Source organism: Oncorhynchus keta, chromosome 28 (genome assembly GCF_023373465.1).
Source record: "Oncorhynchus keta strain PuntledgeMale-10-30-2019 chromosome 28, Oket_V2, whole genome shotgun sequence".
Taxonomy (NCBI): Eukaryota; Metazoa; Chordata; class Actinopteri; order Salmoniformes; family Salmonidae; genus Oncorhynchus; species Oncorhynchus keta.
In genome coordinates, this window is record NC_068448.1 from 22,547,328 (window position 1) to 22,559,967 (window position 12,640).

At 40.4% G+C, this 12,640-nt stretch overlaps 1 protein-coding gene across 7 annotated transcripts in view; it reads left to right on the plus strand.

Annotated features, from left to right (window-relative positions):
• The window catches only part of LOC118380075 (rap1 GTPase-activating protein 1-like), a 90,640-nt gene that overhangs the window by 9,854 nt on the left and 68,146 nt on the right, over nt 1–12,640 (plus strand). The window lies entirely within an intron of this gene.

Genomic DNA, 12,640 nt, shown 5'->3' on the forward strand with positions numbered 1-12,640 from the left:
CCACTGTATCCTTCCCTTGCTTCCCTTTGGCATTCACTGTGAGGAATTCAACTATTCTGTCTATAGATTGGTATTTCCGTCACTCTACTTTGTCTCATTTAAATGTCAGAGGAGCAGCTCCTCATCTCCAAATCAGGGCTTCCAACACCATTTGTCACATAATCCTTTGAATGTTTTTAGTTTCCACCTCATGTAAGATATTTCATGAATACTGATATGGATATGCTCTCCTCTCAGAATCAAGTCTGTTCACAATCCAATGGATTCATTGACATAGTATACTGTACAGTTTATTATGTGGTGCTGCGGTAGTCAGTCCTACTCAGTTCCTTTTTTTAGGGGTCTCTTTAGGACTGCTGTCTCCATGCAGGGGATTTTGTATAGACTAAACAGGGGTTGTGGGTTGGTTTCCCCCAAGCAGTCGAGCCCAATATATGGTGAGCCACGGGCTCTGTCTCTGTCATATACTAAATGAGACAGTTTCATTTGTCATCTCTTTGTAGTCTCCTCCATGTTGTAGTCTCCTCCATTTTTGTAGTCTCCTCCATGGTATCTCCCTTAGCACACAGCTCATATCCCCTTCCTCATACACTCTTCATGGGACTCATGAAATAAACAGTGAGGTATGTCTTTGTCCCAGATCTGAACATACACTCATCTCCCCCATGGCTCAAGACCAGACACACAGACAGAGAGGCTGCATGCGCTCACTATGGATCTCTCCCCTTCTATTATTTTTGCTGCAATGCATTTGCAAAGCACTGAGAGAAAAAAAGACATGGATCAGTGTGTGTAGACCCTGTTCAAGAACAGCAGAGTGGAAGGCTAATTGTTGTGAAAGTGGAGCAGGCCAGCAACAAATATTAGATTTATAGCAAAGCAGTCAGCTGATTTGAGGAGAGGAGCTTCCTTCAATGATAGTTCTGGTCAATTGAATGAAAGATGCCTTACTTTTACTGAAGGATACTTTATTGTTGTTTAAAACCAATATTCACCTATAAGCGCACTATGTCACTTTCTCACAAGAGGGTTGTATCCAACCTTGTCTGTGTTTGAGTTTTTTTTTAAATGGAATTCTCAAATCGACAGAACTCACAAATAGGGATGGGCATTTCATTATCATTATATTTTCGGATATCTGGATAGTTGAAATACATGAGTTTTAATTTTGTAATGATTATTTTTTTCTACTTCAATTAAGACTTGCTCGGGCGACCCGAGAAAGCCTGTGCCCTGTGCTCTGCTTGTTTCAGATGGAGGTTGGGGGAGGGGCGAGAGACGAGCAGGGGCCGGTGTGTGTGACAGTCTATATGTGTGGCAGAGAGGGAGAGAAAGGAAGTAGACAAACCGACTTGTGCTAGTTAGATCATTTATGTCTGCAACAAGTCAGTATGATAGATAGACAATCTGTTAGGGCTTGTCTTGACTGCATCAAATCATAGTAAAGAAGCTAGCTAGCTACAGTAGCCAGCTAAGGTAGTCAGCTAACTGAACAAAAATATAAAATATTAAATCAACATGCAATAAGGATAAGGATTTAAATAAATTAATTCGGCCCTAATCTATGGATTTCACATGATTGGGAATACATACAGTTGAAGTCGGAAGTTTACGTACACCTTAGACAAATACATTAAACTCAGTTTTTCATAATTCCTAACATTATATCCTAGTAAGGATCACCACTTAATTTTAAGAATGTGAAATGTCAGAATAATAGTTGAGATAATTATTTATTTCAGCTTTTATTTCTTTCATCACATTCCCAGTGGGTCAGAAGTTTACATAGACTCAATTAGTATTTGGTAGCATTGCCTTTAAATTGTTTAAAACTTTGGTCAAACATTTCAGGTAGCCTTCCACAAGCTTCCCACAATAAGTTGGGTGAATTTTGGCCCATTCCTCTTGACAGAGCTGGTGTAACTGAGTCAGGTTTGTAGGCCTCCTTGCTCGCACACGCTTTTTCAGTTCTGCCCACACATTTTCTATAGGATTGAGGTCAGGGCTTTGTGATGGCCACTCCAATACCTTGACTTTGTTGTCCTTAAGCCAATTTGGCCACCTCTTTGGAAGTATGCCTGGGGTCATTGTCCATTTGGAAGACCCATTTATGACCAAGCTTTAACTTCATGACTGATGTCTTGAGATGTTGCTTCAATATATCCACATAATTTTCCAACCTCATGATGCCATCTATTTTGTGAGGTGCCCCAGTCACTCCGGCAGCAAAGCACCCCCACAACATGACGCTGCCACCGCCGTGCTTCACGGTTGGGATGGTGTTCTTCGGCTTGCAAGCCTCCCCCTTTTTCCTTCAAACATAACAATGGTTATTATGGCCAAACAGTTCTATTTTTGTTTCATCAGACCAGAGGACATTTCTCCAAAAAGTATGATCTTTGTCTGTGGATATACTGTAGATACTTTTGTACCTATTTCCTCCAGCATCTTCACAAGGTCCTTTGCTGTTGTTCTGAGATTGATCTGTGTGGTCCCATGGTGTTTATACTTGTGAGCTATTGTTTGTACAGAGGAACGTGGTGCCTTCAGGCATTTGGAAATTGCTCCCAAGAATGAACCAAACTTGTGGAGGTCTACCATTTTTTTCTGAGGTCTTGGCTGATTTCTTTTGATTTTCCCATGATGTCAAGCAAAGAGGCAGCGAGTTTGAAGTTAGGCCTTAAAATACATCCACAGGTACACCTCCAATTGACTCAAATTATGTCAATTAGCCTATCAGAAGCTTCTAAAGCCATAACATTTTCTGGAATTTTCCAAGCTATTTAAAGCCACAGTCAGCTTAGTGTATGTAAACTTCTGACCCACTGGAATTGTGATACAGTGAATTATAAGTGAAATAATCTGTCTGTAAACAATTGTTGGGAAAATTACTTGTGTCATGCACCAAGTAGATGTCCTAACCGACTTGCCAAAACTATAGTTTGCTGTGTGGATCAGAAAACCAGTCAGTATCTGATTTGACCACCATTTGCCTCAAGCAACCCGACACATCTCCTTCACATAGAGTTGATCAGACTGTTGATTGTGGCCTGTGGAATGTTGTCCCACTCCTCTTCAATGGCTGTGGGAAGTTTCTGGATATTGTCGGGAACTCTAACTCGCTGTTGTACACTCAATTGAGATCATCTCAAACATGCTCAATGGGTGACGTCTAGTTAATATGCAGGACATGGAAGAACTGGGACATTTTCAGCTTTCAGTAATTGTGTATAGATCCTTGTGACATGGGTTTGTGCACTATCATGCTGGTGCACCTCATGCTAAACATGAGGTGATGATGACGGCGGATGAATGGCACGACAATGGTCCTCAGGATCTTGTCACGTTATGTAGAGGTTCTGGGCTGGAGCGTGTACACATGGTTTGCGGTTGTGAGGCCAGTTGGACATACTGCCCAATTTTTAAAAACGACGTTGGAGGCAGTTTATGGTAAAGAAAAGACTATTATAAGTCTCTGGCAACAGCTCTGGTGGACATTCCTGCATGCCAATTTATGTTGCTGTCAGAGCAGCTTACCGATCACTGTACCTGTACCTCATCCCCATATTGTTATTTATTTTTTTGCTCTTTTTTCTCCCAGTATCTCTACTTGCACATTATCATCTGCACATCTATCACTCCAGTGTTAATGCTAAATTCTAATTATTTCACCACTATGGCCTATTTATTGCCTTACCTCCCTAACCTTACTACATTTGCCCACACTGTACATGTGTTTTTCTATTGTGTTGTTGACTGTACGTTTGTTAACCCCATGTGTAACTCTGTGTTGTCGTTTTTGTCGCACTGCTTTGCTGGCCAGGTCGCAGTTGTAAATGAGAACTTGTTCTCAACTGCCCTACCTGGTTAAAAAACATTTTTTTAAATATGCACACTCCATCAAAGACATCTGTGGAATTGTGTTGTGTGACAAAACTGCACATTTTAGAGTGGACTTTTATTGTCCCCAGCACAAGGTGCACCTGGGTAATGATCATGCTGTTTAATCAGCTTCTTGATATGACCTGTCAGATGGATCGATTATCTTGGCAAATGAGCAAAGCCCACTAACAGGGTTGTAAACACATTTCTGGGATCTTTTATTTCAGCTCATGAAACATAGGACCAACACTTTACATGTTGCATTTATATTTTTGTTCAATGTAGCTAAAGTAGCTTGAGGCTATTTTGTTGCGCTCCCCATACTTGTCTACAACAACTCCATTCATATGAAACAACAGTCCACCTGTTGGTTGATCCATTTCATATTGATTAGAAATCTCCCACTTCACTTGCTATGCATTTTTTTGCTGTGCATTTTTTTTAAGGGGTGCACTCATAAAAACTGTCATAAAACTGTTGTTTTATTTCAATTTCAAATGTAATGAATGGTCTATCCTTGTAGGCTATTTAGCAACGCCACATAGATCATTTGAAGCCTTTTCATTGCTAATAGGCCTATATTTTTTTATTCTCAAAATGTAATACTCTCCCAAGTAATCAAATACAAAAGTCCATTCAGATATTCAAATATTTAATTAACCATGCTCGTCCCTATACAAAAACAACATGGAGTGGGCATAATTTCTTTGTCATCATGGTCAAGTTTGCATGACAAAAGATCAGTCAATGATTACATGGCAAGGCGTAGGGCAAAACAAGCAGGATATCTATGCCATGCAAGAGGGCTGGAGAGGGTGCCAGTCAATCACAGTTAACAGTATTTATATTCACACTGACATTCACATTGATATTCACAATGGAAATCTACTGTACCCTGCTTTAGAGGAACAGGGAAAAGCATGAGATGAACTTGGAAACATAATAATGACTTGCACAAAACAGGTGGGAAGTGTTGTTTCAGTTGTGTGTACACTGCAGTTGTGTGTATACTGTAATTGATGCCTGTTAACACAGTGCTCCTGTAAAAACAGAATGTATAGATCTCAGCTACTGGTTAGCCAGCAAAGATAGAACTTTGGACCACGTGGCATTGAAAGGCCATTTGTCAAGAATTATCATAGAAGCTATGACAGCTGTCATGTTTCTGATCAAGGCAAAATGATGCATGGTTTAAGACATGTGTTACCAAACAAGTGTGCTGACCTTCAGGCTCCTGAGGCTGTATGTGTGTGTGTGTCTCAGAGGTGACTGGTGTAATCTGTTATAGCCAGGCCAGCAATGGCATAGCCTCGCCCTGTTAGCATGGTCTTGCTCTACTCTGCTCTGCTCTGGTACCAGTGTGTGTTCACAGTCCCAGCCACACAGACTCACTGTACTCCACTGTACCAGAGCATCAATGTGCACATTCAGCCACTTCACTCTCATTTACTCCATCAATGGGCTCATTCAGCTGCCCATGTTATATAGTACAGAGCCTGCTGGCTCTAGAACTGGGCTCATATAACTATTGGCTAACAACAATAGTGAATATCAGATATTGAATTGGAGGATGGTATGGAAGACGTTATTCAGAGGCTTTTTGTAATTATTTCTTTCCGATCTACAGTACCAGTCAAAAGTTTGGACACACCTACTCATTCCAGGGTTTTTCTTTATTTTTTTATATTTTCTACATTGTGGAATAATACTGAAAACATCAAAATGATGAAATAACACATGGAATCATGTGGTAACCAAAAAAAAAAAAAATCTAAATTCTTCAAAGTCACACTTTGTCTTGATGACAGCTTTGTAGTCTTGGCATTCTCTCAACCAGCTTCATGAGGTAGCCACCTGGAATGCATTTCAATTAACAGGTGTGCCTTGTTAAAAGTTAATTTGTGGAATTTCTGTCTTTCTTAATGCATTTGAGTCAATCAGTTGTGTTGTGACAAGGTAGGGGTGGTATACAGAAGATATCCCTATTTGGTAAAAGACCAAGTCCATATTATGGCAAGAAAAGCTCAACTAAGCAAAGAGAAACGACAGTCCATCATTACTTTAAGACATGAATGTCAGTCAATCCGGAAAATTTCAAGAACTTTGAAAGTTTCTTCAAGTGCATTTGCAAAAACATTCAAACGATATGATGAAACTGGCTCTCACAAGGATTGCCACAGGAAAGGTGAACGGATTATCTCCACACGTGTGGTTCCCACTGCGAAGCATGAAGGAGGAGGTGTGATGGTGTGGGGGTGCTTTGCTGGTTACACTGTCAGTGATTTATTTAGAATTCAAGAAACACTTAACCAGCATGGCTACCACAGCATTCTGAAGCAATACGCCATCCCATGTGGTTTGCGCTGAGTGGGACTATAATTTGTTTTTCAACAGGACAATGACCCAACAAACCTTCAGGCTATGTAAGGGCTATTTGAACAAGAAGGAGAGTGATGGAGTGCTGCATCTGGCCTCCATGATCACCCGACCTCAACCCAATTGAGATGGTTTGTGATGAGTTGGACCGCAGAGTGAAGGAAAAGCAGCCAACAAGTGCTCAGCATATGTGGGAACTCCTTCAAGACTGTTGGAAGCTGGTTGAGAGAATGCCAAGAGTGTGCAAAGCTGTCATCAGGAATCAAGACAAAGGGTGTCTACTTTGAAGAATCTAAAATATATTTAGATTTGGTTACTACATGATTCCATGTTTGTTTTTTCAGTTTTGATGTCTTCACTACTATTCTAGTGTCGAAAATAGTAAAAAATAAAGAAAAGCCCTTGAATAAGTAGGTGTGTCAAAATGTTTGACTGGTACTGTATTTTGAATGATTCCCAGTTAGTTTCTATTTTCATCACAGTTCTTCTAGTCAGCTGAATAGAGGAAGGGTGGAGGATAGAATCAGCTTTATTAAAACGCAGAATAGACATTCAACCACCTCTAGATATTCAGCCACCTTTCATTTGAGTGAATGCTATTATATACAGAACATAGAGCCTTTGAATTCATGGTTACAATACCTTTAGAAAGCACATGTCCATGATGCGAATGATGTATGCACGAAAACACAATGTCGTACAGCTAACTGTCAGCTTTAAATAGTTTGCATGGGGAATATAGGAGTCATTATTCCAATTTTATTCTGCATTTAAAATGATCAGAAAATAAAAAATAGATGGAACACGTCCTGGTTGTGTTCCTATTCTGTCAGCCACACACTGGAGCTACAAGAGGACAGTTGTTTGAGCTTTCAATTGAATATTCCTACATTTGTTTACAATCTCCTCACAACCTCCTTTGCAATCTTGCCCGGTGATGACTCAATTGCTTAAATTGACTTTATAATTAGTGTTGGTGTTACTCATTTCAGAAAATGTCATTTCTATTCTAACATAACATGTGTTATGCAAAGCAATATTTTTTGCCAAGTGTGTGTATTAGGCTGTGTCTACACTTGACAGTTAATGCAGTTTTTATATTCTGGTCATGAAGTTCTGATCATGGAAGTCTGAACACATCATGCGTCTACACTTACATTTAAATGTGTCCACCATGTCCACATAGTGTCCTAATTCCCTTTTTATGGGCTATATCATTTAAATGTGTCCACCATGTCCACATAGTGTCCTAATTCCCTTTTTATGGGCTATATCATTTAAATGTGTCCACCATAGTGTGGGCTATATCATTTAAATGTGTCCACCATGTCCACATAGTGTCCTAATTCCCTTTTTATGGGCTATATCATTTAAATGTGTCCACCATGTCCACATAGTGTCCTAATTCCCTTTTTATGGGCTATATCATTTAAATGTGTCCACCATGTCCACATAGTGTCCTAATTCCCTTTTTATGGGCTATATCATTTAAATGTGTCCACCATGTCCACATAGTGTCCTAATTCCCTTTTTTTTATGGGCTATATCATTTAAATGTGTCCACCATGTCCACATAGTGTCCTAATTCCCTTTTTATGGGCTATATCATTTAAATGTGTCCACCATGTCCACATAGTGTCCTAATTCCCTTTTTATGGGCTATATCATTTAAATGTGTCCACCATGTCCACATAGTGTCCTAATTCCCTTTTTATGGGCTATATCATTTAAATGTGTCCACCATGTCCACATAGTGTCCTAATTCCCTTTTTATGGGCTATATCATTTAAATGTGTCCACCATGTCCACATAGTGTCCTAATTCCCTTTTATGGGCTATATCATTTAAATGTGTCCACCATGTCCACATAGTGTCCTAATTCCCTTTTTATGGGCTATATCATTTAAATGTGTCCACCATGTCCACATAGTGTCCTAATTCCCTTTTTATGGGCTATATCATTTAAATGTGTCCACCATGTCCACATAGTGTCCTAATTCCCTTTTTATGGGCTATATCATTTAAATGTGTCCACCATGTCCACATAGTGTCCTAATTCCCTTTTTATGGGCTATATCATTTAAATGTGTCCACCATGTCCACATAGTGTCCTAATTCCCTTTTTATGGGCTATATCATTTAAATGTGTCCACCATGTCCACATAGTGTCCTAATTCCCTTTTTATGGGCTATATCATTTAAATGTGTCCACCATGTCCACATAGTGTCCTAATTCCCTTTTTATGGGCATTTATATCATTCCCTTTTTTTAAATGTGTCCACCATGTCCACATAGTGTCCTAATTCCCTTTTTATGGGCTATATCATTTAAATGTGTCCACCATGTCCACATAGTGTCCTAATTCCCTTTTTATGGGCTATATCATTTAAATGTGTCCACCATGTCCACATGTCCACAGTGTCCTAATTCCCTTTTTATGGGCTATATCATTTAAATGTGTCCACCATGTCCACATAGTGTCCTAATTCCCTTTTTATGGGCTATATCATTTAAATGTGTCCACCATGTCCACATAGTGTCCTAATTCCCTTTTTATGGGCTATATCATTTAAATGTGTCCACCATGTCCACATAGTGTCCTAATTCCCTTTTTATGGGCTATATCATTTAAATGTGTCCACCATGTCCACATAGTGTCCTAATTCCCTTTTTATGGGCTATATCATTTAAATGTGTCCACCATGTCCACATAGTGTCCTAATTCCCTTTTTATGGGCTATATCATTTAAATGTGTCCACCATGTCCACATAGTGTCCTAATTCCCTTTTTATGGGCTATATCATTTAAATGTGTCCACCATGTCCACATAGTGTCCTAATTCCCTTTTTATGGGCTATATCATTTAAATGTGTCCACCATGTCCACATAGTGTCCTAATTCCCTTATGGGCTATATCATTTAAATGTGTCCACCATGTCCACATAGTGTCCTAATTCCCTTTTTATGGGCTATATCATTTAAATGTGTCCACCATGTCCACATAGTGTCCTAATTCCCTTTTTATGGGCTATATCATTTAAATGTGTCCACCATGTCCACATAGTGTCCTAATTCCCTTTTTATGGGCTATATCATTTAAATGTGTCCACCATGTCCACATAGTGTCCTAATTCCCTTTTTATGGGCTATATCATTTAAATGTGTCCACCATGTCCACATAGTGTCCTAATTCCCTTTTTATGGGCTATATCATTTAAATGTGTCCACCATGTCCACATAGTGTCCTAATTCCCTTTTTATGGGCTATATCATTTAAATGTGTCCACCATGTCCACATAGTGTCCTAATTCCCTTTTTATGGGCTATATCATTTAAATGTGTCCACCATGTCCACATAGTGTCCTAATTCCCTTTTTATGGGCTATATCATTTAAATGTGTCCACCATGTCCACATTCCCTTTTTATGGGCTATATCATTTAAATGTGTCCACCATGTCCACATAGTGTCCTAATTCCCTTTTTATGGGCTATATCATTTAAATGTGTCCACCATGTCCACATAGTGTCCTAATTCCCTTTTTATGGGCTATATCATTTTAAATGCCAGTATGCATTCTGCAAACGGTGGAATAGGCCAAATATGATAATAACACAACAACCCATGTTCACCCATGACTGTGTGGTCACGCACGCCTCCAACTCAATCATCAAGTTTAAAGACGACACAACAGTAGTAGGCCTGATTACCAACATTGACGAGACAGCCTACAGGGAGGAGGTGAGGGCCCTGGCAGAGTGGGGCCAGGAAAATAACCTCTCTCTCAATGTCAATAAAATGAAGGAGCTGATCGTGGACTTCAGGAAACAGCAGAGGGAGCACGTCCATATCCACATTGACTGGACCGCAGTGGTGAAGGTGGAAAGCTTCAAGGTGTACACATCAGTGGCAATCTGAAATGTGCCACCCACACAGACAGTGTGGTGAAGAAGGGGGCTGAAGAAATTCAGCTTGGCCCCTAAGACACTCAGACATTTTTACAGATGCACAATTAAGAGCATCCTGTCTGGCTGTATCACCGCCTGGTACGGCAACTGCACCACCCGCAATCGCAGGGCTCTCCAGAGGGTGGTACGGTCTGCCCTACGCATCACCACAGGCTCACTGCCGGACTTCCAGGACACCTACAGCACCCGATGTCACAAAAAGGCCAAATAGATGATCAAGGACATCAACCATCCGAGCCATGGCCTGTTCATCCAGCTATCATCCAGAAGGCGAGGCCAGTACAGGTGCATCAAAGCGGGGACTGAAAAACAGCTTCTATCTCAAGACCATTAGACTGTTAAATAGCCATCACTAGCCGGTTACCACCCGGTTACTCAACCCTGCACCATAGAGGATGCTGCCCTATCTACATAGACATGGAATTACTGGCGACTTTAATAATGGAACACTAGTCATTTTAATAATGTTTACATAATGCTTTACTCATCTCATATGTATATACTGTATTCTATTCTACTATATTTAGTCAATGCCACTCCGACATTGCTCGTCCTAATATTTGTATATTTCATAATTCCATTCTTTTACTTTTAGAGATGTATATTGTTAGATACAACTGCACTGTTGGAGCTATGAACACAATCATTTCGCTACACCCGCTATAACATCTGCTAAATATGTGTATTTGATTGACTTGATGGCAGTTATGTAGCTGGCCAACAAGCTAGCAAGCAAAGCTAAAGGGATTGCAAACAGGTTAGCATAACTGTAGCCCCCCCAAAAATGTGTTTTCTCAACAGCATTTTTGAGCCCAGCAAACACGTTCCTCACACGCTAGGAACATATTTCCCCCAACTTTAAAATGAAAAGGTGCCTCTCTCCCATAACACAGACTTGTGGGCATAGTGCTGATGAAGTCGCCCATTGTATGCGCTTTCGTTAGCCTGATGGCGTCCAGACAGGAGAAATACGCACCCAATGTGTCAGAAGGTGGGCAGTCAGATCTGAACACAATCAGACTGCAATGTGACTTTTGTGCATCTAGACCTGTCTTTTCAATGCAGTCTTTGTATTCTGATAGCAGAAGTCACATGTAAATGTCAAGTGTAGACACAGCCTTACCCAGTTGCCTGAAGTGAGATCCCATGTCACGGTGGAAGCCATGTTCAACCTGGGCTCAGAGCATTTCATATTAGTCTGTATGTAAATCCGGGACGCTCGGTTTAGCATGTTAAACTTTGTATGTTTACATAAGGCAAATGGTTACTTAAGGCAAAAATGAAAGTAGGGTTGGTTTGCGTGGATGGGTGAGCATATAATGTGAATGTCTAGCAACCCGAAGGTTTCGAGTTCGAATCTCATCATGGACAACTTTAGCATTTTAGCAAATTATACAACTTTTCAATTACTTACTACTTTTTAGCTACTGTGCAACTATGTATCATGTTAGCTAACCCTTCCCCTGACCTTAACCCTTTTAGCTAACCCTTCCCCTAATCATAACCCTAACTCCTTAACCTAACTCCTAAACTTAACCCTAACCCCTATCGAGCTAGATAATGTTAGCCACCTAGATAGAATTCGTAACATATCACACATTTTGCAAATTCGTAACATATTACATCGTTTGCAAATTCGTAACATATTGTACGTTTTTACTTTTACTCCTTTTTCTTCCCAATTGGTAGTTACAGTCTTGTCCTATCGCTGCAACTCCCTTATTGGCTCGGGGAGGCGAAGGTCAAGAGACATGTGTCCTCAGAAACATGACCCTGCCAAGCTACACTGCTTCTTGACACACTGCTCACTTAACCAATATGTCGAAGGAAACACCATCCAACTGGCCACCAAATTCAGCTTGCAGGCGCCCGGCCCGCCACAAGGAGTCGCTCGAGCACGATGGGACAAGGCTGGTCAAACCCTCCCCTAATTCGGACGATGCTGGGCCAATTGTGCGCTGCCTCATTGGTTTATATTTCACCCATTTATTTATCTGAGGGGACTCGCTCTACTCATCCATAACTTTTTACTTATCAACCTAGACCTAACTAAAGCCATTGCTTCTATTGTTTGGGGACAATGTGGTTATAGTTTGGCCCTGGCCATGCATAGAGTGCTTGGCTGAGAATGTGAAAATATGACTGACCCATATTATAATGCATGAGACCAACAGAAAGTACTTTTGTCCTGCTGGTAAAGGTGTCAGTTTGTCTGTGAAGGCTGTGCATCACCATTAAGTGTCAGCCTGCAACTGGGATTCCACTTTGTGCTGATTGCACTGATACAGTCAGATAAAGGTCAGGTTTCATTGTTGTGGAAACATTTTAACTTTTGGATATTACCATTAGCAACATAATGACTAGTCTTATACAATGTGTCTGACATTAGACTATTATAGGACTTTTTGCCTTC